This window comes from Macrobrachium rosenbergii, chromosome 20 (assembly GCF_040412425.1).
Source record: "Macrobrachium rosenbergii isolate ZJJX-2024 chromosome 20, ASM4041242v1, whole genome shotgun sequence".
In the NCBI taxonomy this organism is placed as follows: Eukaryota; Metazoa; Arthropoda; class Malacostraca; order Decapoda; family Palaemonidae; genus Macrobrachium; species Macrobrachium rosenbergii.
The window spans coordinates 9935001-9955000 of record NC_089760.1 but is presented as its reverse complement, the minus strand read 5'-3'; the positions used below and the strand labels follow the sequence as shown (position 1 = coordinate 9955000).

General features: G+C 34.0%; 1 protein-coding gene and 1 long non-coding RNA gene across 3 annotated transcripts in view; one reads left to right on the top strand and one right to left on the bottom strand.

Moving 5' to 3' along the window:
- The window catches only part of LOC136849041 (uncharacterized), a 521318-nt gene that overhangs the window by 91825 nt on the left and 409493 nt on the right, over positions 1–20000 (top strand). The window contains exon 3 of the long non-coding RNA XR_010856211.1: positions 3381–3459. This is a non-coding gene — a long non-coding RNA (uncharacterized lncRNA). The remainder of the gene's footprint in view (positions 1–3380; positions 3460–20000) is intronic.
- LOC136849039 (uncharacterized) overlaps positions 1–20000 on the bottom strand; it is a 465615-nt gene that overhangs the window by 134293 nt on the left and 311322 nt on the right. The gene's annotated exons all lie outside the window — the stretch shown is intronic.

Sequence of the window (20000 nt, the reverse complement as noted above, 5' to 3'; positions counted from 1 at the left end):
TACAAATGCAAATTCAGTCTTTCTACGCAGTGATATAAAATGTTTGTCATAACAATTTCAGCACATTAAACAGAACTATGGGTTGACAAAATCTTTTAGTCTAGAAGAATTCCAGCGAAATATTATTTAATTAATTAATTAGTACAAGACGGATAAAGCAGTATTATGAGTGTAGGGCACAGATTCCTTGACCTAAAAAAAAAAAAAACTATATTTAGGCGTAGGTACTGTCGTTCTGACTTTATTAGAAATTATAATATGCCGTGGCCCACAATAAGAGCGGCCAGATTGGAGAGCTCGGACTTTTAGGAGGGGGCTCCCGGACTAAATTTTGGTCTTATTGCCCAATCTTTGCCAAAAATTTGACCCAATTGTCTAATCTTGCTAAAAGAGCACTCTGTATACTGGTTTAGGACTCTGTAGGTTGTTGGGGGGTTGCCGGGTAGGGGGTGTCTGCTACTGGCATCCTTGACAATTCGATTTTTTATTAAATTGCTTTAATACTTTGTTCACAGTTCAGGAAAAAATATTACAATTAAGTTGGTAGTTCTTACATGGAATCCCAACATCCCCTCTTGACTGATAACTAGAATGGGTTTTGCAAACATTACCCAAATGGGCATTCATAAAATTCTCTCTCTCTCTCTCTCTCTCTCTCTCTCTCTCTCTCTCTCTCTCTCTCTCTCTCTCTCTCTCTCTCTCTCTCTCTCTCTCTCTGTGTGTGTGTGTGTGTGTGTGTGTGTGTGTGTGTTATAACTCATTGTTTTGTATTTCTGTAGATTACAAAAACGTTAAGGAAGTATTCATGTTTTCTTGTGATTTATTGTATCATCTGAATATTTTTCGGTTAGTTACAGGACACTGCAAATTTCTATTGTGAGGTTATTTTTTCAGTGCAGTGCAACACTATGAGCTACTGCTTCGAGATACCAGTAAAAGGTAAAATATATTGCAGGTCGTTAGGTAAAGGCTTCGTTATTGCTTTTTGATGTTTCACAAACCACTGAGGAATCAACGAAAACTGTACTGTCTTGGATCTGAAATAATGCATCTCAGCAATACATATATACGTTATAAACATCGATGACCTTATATTGCTTAACTCGTATTATTTCATAAGAGGAGGGTAATTTCAGCAAAGCTGTCTAAAAGAAGGAAAATTTACATTTGGTAACAAATATTAATAAAACTTAAAGAAATCTAGACCATATTTTTTTATATAAAATTACATATCGAGCTGGTAAATTCACTTTTCAAGAACTGTTGATGTAAAAAGATTTATGTACCTCTTCAGACACAGAGAGAGAGAGAGAGAGAGAGAGAGAGAGAGAGAGAGAGAGAGAGAGAGAGAGAGAGAGACTTTCTATTAAACGTTGAAACGTTTGGCAACAAGTGAAGTCTGGCAGACTCCATGTTCTCTTGAACATATGTTAAACTAAAGAGACATAATCTCTGCTAATTATTATAAGACTTTCATCTAACGAACTATTAATCCTTAAAAGTTGTCAGATAATATCATTAAGAGTTAACTCACTGTTATTCAAAAGCTTCTCTCACAATTACCTGAAATTATATTAATTTTCATTTTCACAGGTCCTTGTGACTTAGTACTTTATATAATCTCGCCTGCTAACATTACCTTAATATACTTAGTATTTTAACAAGGGTATTAAATCCATGTTTAACAACTGCATCCCTTCCCAAGCAAAGTATTTAAATCAGATGCAGGTAAACAGGTGTTAATATTACAATTGTTACGATGAGCAAGTGTAACTTTTTTGTTCTTAAAAATGATCTGCAAATGTTGTGTTGTTATCTATTTTTATAACATTTTAATTCATTTTTACGATACTTGATAGACAAGGGTTACTTCATTATCTGATGTGCTTAAATAACTCTAATCCTTTTAAAGTATTTTGAAATACACGGGGATTTAGTTTCTCATCTTAGTGATAAAAATCTTTTTAAAAAAATACGGATAAACAAGGTTTTCCTCTTTATCTCATAAGCTTAAATAACTCTTATCCTTTCAAAATATTATGTTGTACCCGGGTATTTAGATTCCCATTAACATTTCGTTGTGATACAATTCTTAAAAAATATGAGACAAACCTTAATTTCATTCCTGTTCCAGAAAATACGATAAATTACATTAAAAACACCTCGATCATAACTGCCTACCCAAGTGGACCTTCAGTCTCGAGCACAAATTTAGCCTTCCGTGAAAAAAGATGTGATAAATAGACGGCCATTTCCTAAAACCTAATGGTAAGAGTGACCACTAAGTGGCCATTTAAACTTTAATTTGTTCTTGCCTAAGTTATGGATGTGGTCTTGCAATTATAACGCTTAATGGGACGCTGGCAGGTCACAAGGCGGAGGTAAGGGAGGCTGCCGAGTGACTGAGGACTCCGGAAATGCGTACATGAATTTTATATTCCACGGGTTTATTTATGAAGTAGAATCTTCCAAACAACGTCTGCATAACCATGCTTATAATTAACCATAAAAATGCTCTCATTAAATGAATATTCAACAGTTACCTTAGTTGATATATGAAATATATATATATATATATATATATATGTGTGTGTGTGTGTGTGTGTGTGTGTGTGTGCGTATTGTATATATACACTGCAAAGATATGTTACCATTTAGGGAAGATGTATATAGGCTATAATATAAGAAATTGCTTGGTACCAGGACTTTAATTTTCTCCTTTTCAGTAGTTTTATGAGTGTACACAGTATATATATATATATATATATATATATATATATATATATATATATATATATATATGTATATATATATATATATATATATACTCTCGTAAAACTACTGGAAAGGAGAAAATTGAAGTCCAGGTACCAAGCAATTTTTTGTATTATATATACATCTTCCCTAAATGGTAACAAATCTTCGCAGAAGGCTAAAAACAATTTTTACCCTAATAAGGATAACTAAATAGTTAGCTTGTTATTAAATAGTAATGAAGTATAATGTCACCTTTTAGCGACTGGTTGTTTCACTAAAGTAATTTTGCTATGTATTTTTAGTTATTATAAGGTAAAGGCAATAAATTATTTTAAACTACTCGTTATATACGATAATGAAGTCTTGCTTGTTAATAGTTATATTTCTTTTTATGAAGTTTCCCTTTTTATATATATTCCTCTATCACAATTTGTCCAGAAATTGAGTTTGTATTATACGAAAGCGGCAGGTACTTGGGATGTAATTTTCTGATATATATATATATATATATATATATATATATATATATATATATATATATATATATATATATATATATATATATATATTTATGTCAACAGATATCTTAATTCTCCCTTAAGTATTTCTTTTGTGTATTTCAGTTTCAAGTTTGAGACTAGTCAGCATCCTCGGAGTAATCTAGACTGGCCATTGACCTGTTGAGGAGTCGCAGATTTTCCCGTAAGTAAAGAGTCATTAATTCACCTTTTCATTTCACACACATATAGTGTATATATATATATATATATATATATATATATATATATATATATATATATATATATATATATGTATGTATGTATATACAAAATATACTGTATATATATGTGTAAATAATTATATACACACACGTATTATATAATATAATTATTCGTATGTAAGCTTTTGAAGCAATACTTGAATTACAACGGACTAAATCGGATTTATTTGTTGACTGCGGTAAAAGTTATGATGAAATAGATAAATATTAAGGGAAGAGAATTCGTAAGCGATTAGGTAGGATATTTTCCAACATATATATATATATATATATATATATATATATATATATATATATATATATATATATATATATATATATATATATATATATAATATATATATATATATATATATATATATATATATATATATATATATATATATATATATATATATATATATATATACACATGAAGGAAATTATAAAGATGTATGCCATTGTTACCAGCGCCTTTTTTTCTATTGGAACTCAACGATTATAACCCGAGCTAATCGGTCGTTGAAAAGATATATTTGTTCGGTATTGACAGAAGTATTTGATATGAGAGCCCCACGCAGCGGGTCAGTATATCAAGGTAATACATGGTTCCATTCGAAACCGGGGGGCGTCTGTCACTGCCGTCCGTCCGCCCGCAAGGCTGGGCGTTGATGCATCGGTTGGAGGTCAAATGATCGAGCTGGCATCACTCTGCGGCGGCAGTGAAATAGGTTTCCGCCGGTTGAGTTTGAAGCTGAGATATGATTGGACGGAAATCACAGACACTAATCGATCAGCATTTGATTATAATCCTTTGATCTCAGTCACCATCACCAGCTGGAAGACCGCAAGTGCTTTACAAAATGGAGATAAAGTGGTCCGAAAGATAACGTATCTCTCACAACGGCTTCCACAACGTTTACTCCAGTTTATTCGTCCATATGTTATCGATCAGAGCAAAAACATAGCCGCCTGTATAGGAGCAAGGATTCATAAATCATCTGGATTGTCTCGTAACCTGCATGGACATGACAGAGCGGGGATGGGGAGAGATAAATTCCGGCAGGAAAATCACAGGCAGAAATCTAGGTATCACCTACTTCATCCGTTCTCATAACACCGCGTTTTAGGTAATTGCCAGGTATAGGCGGGGAGTGGGCGTCGAATGCCGGGATATGACGTAGGGCACCGGATCTGCTCTAATGACAAACACACATGATGCCTCTCGTAAAACGTGCTTTTCTAAAATGAGGAGAATAATCTGACAGACTGAGCAGCAGTCTAAAAGGGAATGTTGTTAGTCCGGAATTCTGTCTAATGTAACGGGCGTTCAATTCGAAGAGAGGGGGATGCTCGCTATCGCTGTGTCCTGTTATTGGTCAGTCTGCTCCGATTAATCGGGAAATACCGTCTACTTTCGTAAAAGGAAATATGGACGATAATTTGACCGACCAAACCTTTCGTTACTACAACGAACACAGAATTTTCGATGTTTTGCTGAATGTTTCTGCTGAAAAATATACCTATTCAAACATCATGTCCTTGTATGAAAAAGATTCTCAAACACGTTCAATAATTTGGCCAAAAGTAAATTATTTTTTTATCTTACAAAGAGTTGATAAAAAAAAAACTGACTTAAAAACAAATTCATTCTGCAGGCGCAGGAAGTGACGTTAACAATTTAAAGTAGTATATCATAAGAAGATTTAAGAACGAGGAAGAAAAAAATCTTGTGGTTTTCAGTTTTATTTACTGACCACTCAAGCACGCATGCATTGCTGGAAGTGGGTCATTTACCAGTGTCAAAAAGGCACTTTTGAAAAACTTCATAGACTTAGGAGAAACTTATTGGTATGAAGTTGAGCTGAGGTCTCCTCCGCATGATATTCTGAGTATTACGAGAATATTAGTCATTTTCAGATATTCAGTCAGATCGTAGTCACGAAATATTGTATTTTAAGGAAAACAGTACTCTAAATATACCAACGCTTGTCAATAGTCGAACTTCAGAATGAAAAAGTAAGAGTAGATGTTGATTTCATTTAATCGCAAAATATGGTTAGTGCCAAAATGAATATTACAACAAAAGCAGTGACTAAGTATTGTGCTATATCGCCGATGATAAACTAATATAAACATCAACAGCATATACAGTACATGTAAGAACAAAGCAGGAGGTATTTTTATGATTTGTTAATTTTATTTCTTATCAATGTTATAGCTTTCAGTAGTGATAAAAAATCATAGGAATAACAATATTGTGGTATACTTCGATCATTCTTTTTCATATTTATCATTATTATTTTATTTGATTTTCATTCGAGTGTTATGCGACTGATATAATGTAAAAGAACCAGAAATTATTTCTAAATGATAATAAAACAAATGGGCACAATTTTTTTTTTGGGGGGGTTATGCAAAATCGTGATAATTATTTTGAAGCCAGAATAATGACGTCTTTAGTGGTAAAAACTACATAAATACATATATAAATATATATATATATATATATATATATATATATATATATATATATATATATATATATATATATATATATATATATATATATATATATATATATATATAGGATATATATGTACACTGAAATGGGGCAATGAAATGTAGACAGATGTTAATGGATAATTATAGAAAATGTTAAATGAACGACCAAATAAGAGACTACTTTAGTGCCTTACTTATAACCTTTATCTCATCGATCGTGTGGGCAAGTAGGGGCAACACGGTATGAACTTAAAACCACACAAAAATAAGTACATCGGTTCATCTTCTTTAAATCTCAGATTTTTCTCTCTCTCTCTCTCTCTCTCTCTCTCTCTCTCTCTCTCTCTCTCTCTCTCTCTCTCAAGTCGTTAATGAAGATTTTTTTTTATTATTATTATTATTATTATTATTATTATTATTATTATTGTTGTTGTTGTTTTCTTTATTATTATGCATCTGTTTATCTTTTTATCCTTAGATGAACTCAGATGTATAAAAATATATAAGTATAAGGCCAAATCAAAGTCCTTCAAAAAGAAGGCATCGTGCTTACCCCATATAAAAATGGGAAAAAGCACGTTAAAACGAAGAAGAAGAAGATATCTATCTTTCATTCATGAGCTTAGCAATGTCACTTAAATGTGGACCATTTTTTTGCATGTATATGTAAACAAAAGTGAATATGTAATTCTATTACACTGCAGCCTGTTTTGCATAGAAGTGTGTTTGTAGATAACCACAACGTATATACATTGGCCCTGACATGCAAAAATCTGCACTGTACAATCGTTATATTTAGGTAGCTGGAAAATGTTTGTTACGGTTGTATACACTAGAAATCATATGCGTAAAGCGCATAGTGAGCTCTTGAAAGCATTCTTCTGATACAGACTAAAACTCTTAGAACAAAAAAGGCACCGCGTTTCATGAAACTGAAATAGGTATTCAACACAGGAAAAAGGCCTCATATGAAAGAAGGTCAAAGGGATGTTGCTAATTTCCTTGTAGGATTGTGGCCTAGTTAGTTCAAGGAAGATTTTTAACGGGCTATAGTGTCCATAAATGTATTTTTGATTAACGACTGGTTGCCGTAGCCATTGCAGCGAAAAAAGTGCAGACTTCACAATAACTTCAGTGAGGGTGTATTAGCCATTCAGATGAACACAATACCTGGTCTGTTTATAGTAGTTATAAAGTGGAGTGCCCAAGAAGACAGAAATATTCCTATAGAGCGCTTAGAAAACTTTCAAGACGATAATCCTTGCATACTTCAGTGTCCCTCATGCAACCATAACACATAAGAGGAGGATACTCCTCATGCAGCCATAATACACAAGAGAAGGATACGGGACTGGAAGCCAGGATCCTGATAATAATAATGTACCTAGAATTCAAAACTTACATAGCCTAATGTGAGATGGGAAGCCTGATATCCTGTTGGGGAATTCTGTCGACTGTCTTAGCAACACTCTTTAACAAAGTGATCTGGCCATGTAAGACTACCTTCCTATCGTCCTCAGTCTCTGCTATCTGCTGGTGCCGTCATGGCCCTAGCGCAAGCTAATTGACTGCAATGACAGACCATAATTTTCAGGAAGATGGATGTCTGCAAGGCAAATCAGATAATGTGATGATCAAGAAGACCATGTATTTGTATGACAGATTTAAAAAACGGTCAATTGTGAATCAACGGAAGTAACAGCTACTAAACCTTCGTATGTATTTTGCTTCAGAGGCTCTGACAACATAGACACCTGTAAAACTATTCCAAGCAATGGGTGAGACCTGATAGGGAGTGAATGAGGCCCAGAATGAAGAAAGAATTCTGAGAAAATCCGAGCAGGATCATGCTGAGCATCAGGCTATATGAGCAGAAAGTTGGAAGACCTACCTAGAAACCAAGTACTGGATAATTTACCATTCCACTCTTTACATGGTAATGATAGATGGACAGCAGTAACAGAGATAAGGAAAAGGACGCCCCATTCAGGTCCTCTTGATAAGGGAAATTTGGAATCTGTCAGTAGGAGAGCCAGCGCTCTGCTGCTGAGCTTGAGAGGGAGTTTAACCAAAAGCTTGAGAAAGGAGAGGTGAATCACCTTTTATGGACTGGTTTGTCTGGACAGAAAAATACCAGTTGGTATATTATATAAATCTTGAGGTCCCTGTTCAGTCATCTATCACCACGGAGGAAGAGTCCCGATGAACTAACAGAAAAAGCTTAATATGTCTATACAAATTTCTCCAATCAAGTCTTAAGCAAGGGCTGCTTACTGTCTTATGGCCTTAAAAATGAACTATGCGAACTTTGCAAACATATTTGCATTATGAATCGAATTATGTAGGTAATTATAGATTGATCTCTCTGCTAGAAGGGCTGACTAACATCCTTAAAAGAACCACCTATACGGGATCGATCAGGTCCTAAATGCTGAATGTGAACCAGCTTGAGTTCACATAAGTCTAGGTCATAGATGCAATTTCATTTCAAGAGTGGTCTCCAAGGCCTTTGATGAAGTGTGACACGGTGGTCAATTAGAGACACGCACAAGTAATTCTAACACGTCTCAGAATAGACCATACTCGTCTGACACATGGGCACTTAATGAGCAGCCCACGTGGCCTGGCTCCAGAGTGCTCAGAGTGCAAGATGATGGTAACGGTCAAACATGTATTGTGTAAGTGTCCAAAGTATGACCAACAGCGACTGTCAACCTTTGGAAATAAATCAGTAAATGAAGTTTTGTCAGAATCTTTTACATTTTCAGTCGTTCCGATTTTGTTGTCCATGAGCAACTGTGGTTTGATAGATAAAATCTAAAAATAAGCAAATAACAAAAGCACGAAAACATAGCATTTGTCGAATTTAAATTTAGTTTTTAAAAAAATATTACTTAACTTATTATGAATTTTAATCTACCTTTTTAGTGTGGAAGCTTGAGTAAATGTATTTGCTGCGTGTATGTGTTACAGTGTGAGAACGTGTGCCTGTGTGGTATTTTATTCTAATCCTTCTGGCCAGCCCTATAAGAGCTGAAAGTCAGCTCAGTGGTCTGGTTAAACTACTTTAATACTGCTACTACTCCAAATAAAAAAGAAAAACTAACGTTGCCAAGAAGCCAGTCCCAGCTACATTTATGATCACCGTCCTTCAAATTCTTTACTAATCTGGCACTGATCTCTCCATTTCTACCACTCTGTCACTGACACAACCCCCTTTTAAGTTTGCTAACCCACTTACAATTATTCCGAGGCAGAGTGATGAATGGCATACTGGATGTTGTTTTACTTTCGGCTAAACACAGTACATTACCATACAAATGCCCAACTGTTGTAAAATATATCTGTTTATGCATATGTAGACATACAGATATCATCATCAGAATTACTGTCTCCAACGTGTATTTTTGGTGCTTTCACTTCCACAAATCTCAGTCATCTCTGTCTTCCTTTATAACATACTCCCTAAAGGTGGGGGAGGAGGATCTTAGAAGTGGAATTGCTGCTCATGCGCAGGGGGAATATATTGTAGTTCCCAAAGAACGCTTGTAGTAACATCAAATCTCGGTTTACGCGAAGCCATTCTAACTGTTGGAACTATTTTTCACATGTCATATATTCCCTTTGAACCTAATTACCAAAAAGTGTCAACTATTTAACGTAACCAAGAAATTTTTAGCAAATGGGTGAGGTTATTAGTCCTAATTCTTTCGCGCCCTTATTGCCGTACGGGACAGGTTTTTTCTCCACAATTTCGACTGATTACCATCGTAATAGACACGTACCACCATGCCGACACCGTTCGAGATAGCCATGGGCATTGATGTGACTGGCATCCAGCAAGAATGGTAGTAATGCACACACACACACACACACACAGATTTTATACATTTATCATTAAAAGAAAATAATCATTTTTAGGAATATCAGTTAAAATATCTGTCCTCTCGCAATTAAAACGAAGCGTGAAGATGTATTTGATTTTGTGATGGCACGGCACTTATCAGATACAAGGACGCATGCGAATGCAGACGAACAAAAAACTAGAAATAGAAAACATATTACAGCTTAAGGAAGAAATTGTCAACAAACACAATCCGGGAGGTCGTTGGAACCAAGCCAAAGAACTTTTAACTTGAAACAGAAAAGTTTTCGTCCACTAACAAACCACTTGAACTATTTCAACTTACACTGCTACAACTACTGTTTTGCTTTCTCTCCATTCCAGCTCAAACCAACAACGTTTTCTTCTCACACAAAACGAACAACTTTACACAGTATTTTTATCTCGTAGTTCATTATTTTATTTGGCTCTCCATGACGAGTCATCCTTTGCTTTTAATTCCAAGTAATCTGTAGTTATTATTGAAATATTTTTCAAGGAATTAATTTCGTTGTGTGACTTATACGGATAAGAATATATGATGAAACGTGAAATTTACAAGATACTTTCCATTTGACATGTAACCTGCAAAAGAAAAAAAATCGAATAAAAATGTACAAGTTTCAAATACTAGAGAATATTAGCTTCCATAATATTTTTGCTGCCGCTGTTTGTCAGAGCTACAAAAAGTCACTGGAAGTAATAGAAACCTGATGCCACTTTTCGACGATATGTTTATTTACTCAGTGTGTACGGTAATAGTAGGGTTATTTACATTTATTACTTCATAACAGGATGTTATCCAAAGAGACACATTAAGGAATGCTGTAATATAGATAATTTCTGGAATAAATGAAATTTTTATAAATGTCATTTTCCTTTATGAGCATAAAATCTACAGTCATAATTGAAATGTTGCCATGCCATGAGAAGTAATGTGTGAAAATCTCGCGTTCACGCTATTTTACCCACCTAAAATACGAACGGGCATCTAAAATATGCCAGCAGTTGTTGACTGGGTAGGATGATAAACAATAGCGAGTTTTAGTAAAGATTTGGTTAAATAATGGAATTATCTCGGCCTTTCATTTTGATGAATATTAGTTTTGTATTGCTTATTCTATCCAAGAATAGAATATGACACCAAGTAACATATCCATTCAAGTGTATACAAACAGAAATGCTCATTTGGAAAACACACACACACACACACACACACACACACACACACACACACACACACACACACACACACACAGCCATAAATACACGCATTCCCCCATAGACACACACACACACACTCACACAGTTGTAATAACATGATTAAGTGGCTGACGACGACTTGATGACTGGGTGAGAGGTATACTTGACAAAGTTAACTGTAATAGAGACGACTAAAAGTATATTAAACACTGGGAAAACCCAAGAGAAAATTGAGAGAAAATGTGAGCAAGAGCAGGAGTCTGGAGCAAGTAATATTTATATGGATATTGTGAGAATGGAAGCTTTTGATCTACACAAGTGTTCGCGAGTAAACAAAATCGGTGACTGTGTGTCATAAAATAGGTTAAGCAAGAACGGTTATGGGGAGTGTGCAAATATTTTGGGAGAAGTCTTGAACTGTCTACGGAAACCAAGGTGGGGATACATGAAGGGGTTTTATAATCTACTCTCCTTTATGAACGTGAAATGTAGATTTTGAATGCAAGTAAAAAAAAGTTGAAGCTGTTGAGATTAATAGTGTACTTAGTGTAGGTAGTATTAATAGGATGACAAATTTTCATACACAGGGATGGTAAGATGTTACCGAGGGTAAAAAGAAGGAATTGAATATTTTATGATGGTTCGGTTATGTGGAAAGATGGAAAATGTTAGGTTCGTGAAAAGAATATATTACTGAGAAGTATTAAGGAAGTCAACGGTTAGAGAAATGCAGTGAAAAAATAAATGGATAGGACAGAAGATAGAAGTGATAGGTGCTGTTTGTGTAATGCTCTGGCGGACTGCTGATGAGCGTTCTTTATAGGTGTAAGGAGCGGTTATTATTGTCACTTTATAGCGGAGGGATTCATCAACGATCTAGCAGTATAAAATATAAATGTGACTGCGACTTGGTGTTGATTTTACTCTTGAAATTTATGGCTATTATTGGAAATGGCTTACGCTCTGAACAGATTATATATACTATATATATATATATATATATATATATATATATATATATATATATATATATATATATATATATATATATATATATATATATATATATATATATATATATCTACACACACACACACACACACACACACACACACACACACACACACACACACACACACACTGCCACAGACCTGGTCTGTGCGAATGAGCAAAAAGGGTGTGGCTAAAGCAGAAAAAAAGTAAGAAGACCAAAACCTGATATTTACCGCCAAAACTTCTACAAATTTGTGACAATAAGGTCAAATGAAGCACCAACAGATAAGGAACCGCCCCCCCCCCCTCCCGTCCTCCCTTACCCCCTCGCCCTCGACCAAAAAAAAAAAAAAAGTTCCTTTTGCTTCCGCTGTTCGGAAAGCCGCGTGATCATGGATATTTATTTGGACATTCCTGCACACGCTCTGATTTTAACTTGTTTAAAAGAATGGGTCTGAGCTCTAGCTGTGCTGAAGTGGCTATTATTGATAGATTTGTCCGGTTTGTAATCATTTGTTATATGTTATATGATATATATACATATTATATATATATATATATATATATGTATATAAATTATATAATTTATATATATATATATATATATATATATATATATATATATATACATATATATATATATATAAATTTCTGACTCACATCAGGATCAAATCCAGGTCTTTCAATTGAAAGGCAAGGGCACTGCCCACTAGGCCATACAAGTCATAAAAGAAGTTGGAACTTGAGGGCAACTGCATCCAAGGAATTACTTGGGCAAGCTAACTCAGAAGTGATAATTCGAATGAAATGCTGTCAGTTGGGTCATTGCTGAGTCAGGAAGTTGGGAAAACACGCTGGTATGCAAGCAGTTAGCTTGCCCAGGTAATTCCTGGGATGCAGTGGCCTTCAGGTTCCAAATTCTTTTATGACCTGTATGGCCCAGTGGGCAGTGTCCTTGCCTTTCAATTGAAAGACCTGGGTTCGATCCTGATGTGAGTCAAATTTATTTCTGTTCCACAAGTGATTGTGTTTTTATTATATATATATATATATATATATATATATATATATATATATATATATATATATATATATATATACACATATACATATATATACATACAGGAGCAGGAGCAGGAACAAATATGGCGAAGTACTACAATTTATTTCGAAGCGTTTCGCATTCAGCTGAATGCGTCCTCAGGGTTCTGTACAATAAATAACGACCAATAAAAAGTTTATGAATTTGCTAGTTGTCTAAAAAATCGTTTATACACCAATTAAAATGAAAACCAAAACTTCACACATTCTTAAAAGTACACCCAAGACTGACAAAATTACACGAGAAATTAAAAGCAGATATGTTGATTAAAAGTTCAGATAAAGATACAAAAAAGATACAAAACAAAATTACAAAGTTAAGAAATATTTGAGGAGCACTGGGGATCGACCTACCATGGCAAGAGATAAACAAAAACAAAAACAACAGGTTAAGAATGGTACAAGGGCGTGAAGGTGGACTGGGTGTTCAACTGCGGAACAAGCTGTTTGATGAAGACACTCTCGAGGATCAATAATTCATTTGGGCTGGAGTTTTGACCCACAATAATGAAATTGTCATATTTAATGGGATCTTTACATTTTTTGCTATGTTCGCGTATAATGGACTGTTCGGGATTTGATAGTGAACATCCAGTACGGAAACTAACTCCCATTTAGTGGAGGAAATTATCAATGGACCCTTTGTAAAGAGTGAAATATGGAACCAAATAATGAAGGCTAATCACAGCTCAGTGAATGGGGAATTATTCTGTTTATTCGTGAAATCTGTATGATGCGTTTAGCAATAATTCACTATAAAATCCTTTAAAGTTATTTATTGTCGAAGGTGGACCAAAATTCTTCCCCAAAAAATATGTTTTTCGTCTGTTCGTCTATAGCCCACGGCCCAAACGTTAAATAGTTAAGGCGCATTCATATTAGACACCGGACCAGACGGCACAGGTGCCTCTCAGTTATCCCTACCTAGAAGTCTTGTTATTATGTGATTGCATATTACAACCAATGCTTTCAAATGCTTTGATTTTATGAAAATACGTTGTTAGGCCGAGCGTGTGGGTGCTCCCGGCCACTCAGCGCTTAAGACTGAAAATAAGGAGGCGGAGTTTTTGGACAGCAAGGTCAAGAGATCCAGAAAATGAAGACACTATACAAGGATTCAAAGGTGGACCTGGGAGAATTCCCATGCATTTGCTCTAGGAAGTAATAATTAGAGAGACAGGGCAGCAAGATTGAAGAAAGGAAGCCGGAATGGAGGTCAACTAAAAGGCTAAAATGCAAGTGAAGTAGAGGCCGAAGGAAGGTTGCAGACACTAGTAACGCACTGACGGTACTACTCCCCAATGGGGCTGCCAGTACTTTGATGATTCGCTGATTTGCCAGTACTTTGATAATTATATATATATACTGTATAAATATTGATTTTACATATATCCGGGAATATATATATATATATATATATATATATATATATATATATATATATATATATATATATATATATATATATATATATATATATATATATAATATATATATATATATATTATATATATACATATATATATGTTTAAGACTTTGAAACCAGGGATTTCACGAAAGTCCTGAAATTTTGAGGAATTTCGTGAAATCACCAATTCACTTCAGGGTATTTGATTACCGAGGGGCTAGTACTAAACAAGGCAAAACAGTGATTCATCTACACCGTTTTGCCGTGTTTTGTACTAGCCCCCTTGGGGAACACATGCACTTATGGACATTTGATTCCTGAGGGGCTATTATTAAACACGGCGATGAAAAACATTATACGCAGTTAATTTCAAATAATCAGACCTTGGCCACACAACCTCGGCCACTTCCCACTTTGGACAATTTCGGGTTCTGGCCGTAACACATATATATATATATATATATATATATATATATATATATATATATATATATATATATATATATATATATATATATATATTATTGTGTGTGTATTTGATTGCAAGAACTATTAAAGGCTTATCGATATCTAAAAGGAAAGTTGATAGAATACCAAAAATGAAGGTGCCACTAATTCAGACCAGATAATAGGTGACTGTGAAAAGCAGGTAGGCAACAAGACCATTTATATGGTAGACACAGAGAGGAAATCCTTTTACGGTTGGTACAACTTAATGTATTAAGAGCTCAAGTCTTCCTCCTGCTTCCCTCTTACACCTGTGAACAGCATTGAATTTGACAGCAGAAATATGCTGTTTTTGTATGATAATTGTATTTTTCTGACTGTCGTATTGTAAGACACGTCCCACAAAGCACCATGCATAATCACATACACAGTCATACATCATATATATATATATATATATATATATATATATATATATATATATATATATATATATATATATATATATATATATATATATATATATATATATATATATATATATATATATATATATATATATATATATATATATATATATATATATATATATATATATATATATATAAACACACATACACACAAACACACACACACACACATATATATATATATATATATATATATATATATATATATATATATATATATACATACACACATATATATATAATATTTTCTGTTTTTAACATCACCTTCAAGCAAACTACAAATTCATACCATAGGACTGTAAACCTAAATAAACAAGAAACATTCAAAACTATGAACATCATGGTAAATTGCCTCGTGAAGACGCTATTTTAAAAATAATATGATTTTCTTGTTTAGTAGAGAACATTATGAGCCACTTAAGTAGATTATCTAAATATTAAACGTATAGTAAAAAGAAAAGGACGACTTACACTTTTGTGTATTGTGAAATAGATACTGTTAGTAGTCCTCGGGGCTAAATTTTTTTTAATAACGGGAGATTCAGATCAAAAGAAAATATATCTATTCTAAAATGAAGAGTCACTATTTTTTAAGATATCAAGAACACTGTTTTGATTTTATTTTGAATTCCTTGCAAACAATACAATAATGATGACAAACCAGCTTGGAATAAATAAAATAGGGTTACAAACAACGCATCAAATGTCGCCAGAAAACCCCCTGATGAAAAGGAGACGTTGGCAGCGAGTGCATGGCTTCTTTTTTTAGCGAAAACAGATACCTGAGAGAATCTCTCTTAAAGGCGAGGGCCCATTAAGTTAGTGATGAAGAACTCTCGTTAACCTGGATGAGAGGGTCTCAAGTTTTCCTTCTGATACCGCCGCCTGCCTACCGTTTATCTCATGCAGGGAAAATATGTAAGCTTGCGAAAGCGAGCGTAAGACTTTTTTTTTTTCTTTTTTTTTAAGGGAGGTTAGAAATGGAAGCATTACGTTACTCTTTTAGGTAAAACTGCAGGTGTGTTTGTATGTGTATGTATATATATATATATATATATATATATATATATATATATATATATATATATATATATATATATATATATATATATATATAAATATATAAAACAAAATCCATGAAGGAAAAAAAACACTGGAGTGCTGCGAGGCCTTTCGACTGTCGTCCTTTACTTAGCAGACTGCTGAGTAAAGGACGACAGTCGAAAGGCCTCACAGCATGCCAGCGTTTCTCATTCCTTCGTGGGTTTTGTCTTTATTTATATATTCATCACGTTCCATATTTTCGTGATTCAGTTATACATTTATATATATACCTATACATATGTAAATACATATATATATGTACAGTATGTGTATATATATATGTCTGTGCTTTGCTGGCAAAGTTTGTCTTTAATTTTCATCAAGTGATAATGTAGGTAAAGCTCCCATTCCCTCTGGCAACGCTTCAGCAGTTTCAAATTATTCCTGTTGTCTCCCCTATTTTGTAATCCCCTATCTTAGTACATCTTTTCCAGTAGATTGATATACATTTATGATGTTAAATCAGTCCTCAATAATTGTTTGAACCTCTTCAGATATGGTTTGTGGAACGGCAAACTTTTTTTTTTTTTTTTTTTTTTTTTTTTTTGCATTTCAATTGCAAACGCCTTTGAATGTTCATCGTCTTCAAAGTTTATTGTGTTGAACCTAGGTAAACAGCCAACTTGTTAGTTTAGTTTTCGTATTTTCTGATTTATAGAAGCAATTACCAGATGATCACTGCCGAGTTCTGCTCCTTTATAGCTCATAATATTCCTTAACATTATATTTCTTCCCACTAATGCCTATGTGAGCCACCTGGTTTCTTTACAGACCCACTTGCCTTTATGGATGTCCTTGTGTTACAAAAAAGTTTTTCAATTATTTGATTATTTGTAGAAAAGGCTTTAGTAAATTGCATTAAATTTCCCTGTCATTATAATGTCCAAAACTTTGTATACATCAGCTTTTCCACTTTTATCGCCAACCACAAATATCCTATCAAATTCTCGTATTCCATCGATAATACTCTTCAGTTTATTTAGGATTCATTTTTCCTTTTTATAAAATACATCGTTTTTGTATTTTAGTACACCAAAATACTTACGTTACAATGTTCTGGTTTATATCTTGAGAGTGCAGTAAGCTATAGTTCATTGTTCTCAAGTCAGTCAGTTTTTTCTGTACGTGATATTCACATCATATATTGTTGTTATAACCTTGAAGAATTTCGCTGCCAATATGAACATAATATTAATAGGTTAACTAATAAATAACATAACCTCTTAAGGGCTTCGTTTTGTTATTTGGTTCACGACCTAAATGTAAAATCTGAGGTACATTGTTTAATTAATGGGTATCAGCTGATTGTGTAATGAAATATTGCGTCCAGTATATTATATAAATTAGCATATTTGATATGACCATCTAGCTCTTTGGTAAGTTGAAGTTTTCGCCATAGCCTATATAAGAAATGTTTTTATTTTACAATTATTAAGAAAGATGAAAGGCACTGAGATAAGTTCGTTAGTTAAAGTTTACATAATATATTCCTCAGCCTTTTCAAAAATTCTGGTGTTCGTTCGTAATAAGATTTTTATAGCAAATTCCCTACTCGGAACACGTCCGGGGAGAAAATCAGAACACAATGCCATCTTTATTACGGTGAGGCACCTTTCCTGTGAATGCAGCGTTGATGAGGTGGAAGGCGAGCCCTTGGAGAAGTCATCACTTGGAGAAGTCATCACCTTTTCCTTTTTCTCATCTTCTCGAAGAGTTCCTAATCCCCTTCCTTCTTCTTCTTCTTCTTCTTCTTCTTCTTCTTCTTCTTCTTCTTCTTCTTCTTCTTCCTTCTTCCCCTCTTCAACTCTTATCTTTTTTAATATCCTCTTCGTTCTCCTCTCTCACCAATCTTCCTCCCAGACACTTCCTCTACTCCCGACCTCCTCCTAAAGTTTCTTTCTAATTAATGGTGCGTAGCTCTACACTGTCTTGAGGCTTTTCTTCCTTTTCTAAGGCTGGCCCTAATAAGGGGGATTTCCTTTCATTCGATGTCTTTTGTTTCTTTATATTGTCCTCTCGTATTTCCGCCCAACATAAGTACTTCATTACCAATTTTTCATTCCTTGCGTAAAATCGTTTGCAATACCCGAACTGAAAAATTCAACTCGTGCACGCAGACAGTAAGTTACGTCAAGTAATGAACTCGATTTCTTTTGAAATTCTTTCCTCTTCTTTCGAATGCGTACTTTCTCATTTTCACGTCTCATAAATTTTCAACATTTTCATTCTCTTGCCTTTTGAACATTGAAAAATCCTTGGACCTGGTTTCATGTCTAGTGTGTCTCTTAAACCGAGAGTGGAAATCGGTGGTTGGGAAAAGGTTTCGTACAGTGCTCGAGATGATTGCATATTGAAGGTCTGAGATTATTGCAGGACAGTCTAATCTGCTCCCTAATGCCAACCTTCTATTGTTCTTGGAGGATAGACCCAAAACGAATATAAAGCTTAAAGAAACAAAACACGGGGTTGATGCATATTTTGATCCAAAAATAGATTTATGAAAAATAAGAGACTAAAGGTCATAAGCATTTGGCTATCGCATTCAACATCAATCTTGGGATCTTGTAATTTGCGGCAAAGAATTTTTTCTGATTTTTATTTGTAAAGTCATAAACAATTTTATGTTCAATATATTTATTTTACAAATAAACATATTGAAATATGACCAGAAATTTTGCAATGGGACTAACATTTCTGTAAGAAAAAAAAATCAAAGTTATGAAGGCGTATTGAAACATAAAATTGTTCCGGATGCCTGGTTTTATTATAATTCGATTTAGACTAACCAATCAATAACCTGAAGTAGGTGGTTGAAGGATTTAATTGGTGCGCACCGTTAACTGGTAATTAATCGTGGCGTGAATGTAAACAAAGACGTTTAATGTTTGATTTCCATTGTTCTCCAAAAAATATTTATAATAATAGTGAGTCAAAGTAATACTCAATTTTCCATTTTATTAATATTTTACGAAAATTAGTTTCCTTTAAATATATAAAGTGGCAGTGCTTCCTGTTACCAGAAATCCGCTTTGTCGTGTAATTATAGGGGATAATTAGCGTCAGCAGTGATACAGGAAAGAACCAGCAGTGCAATATTTTCTGAAAAAAACTATGTAGATAAAACATCGATATGACTATCTTATTGCTTCGTACCGTTGGCTGGTTGATCAATAATGTGTTGTTGTAAATCATAGTATCAGGAAATTTAGCATTTCATCTATTGCTGAAAAGACATTCTACTTTGCTTATGATTCGAAGCTCATCGAAGAAGTCGCTTTCCTTTTACAGTATCAAGACTTCCTATCTCATTTTTAAATAAAGATTTGTTGGCATCAGTGTACTTTAAAAAAATAATTATCTGTGATCATG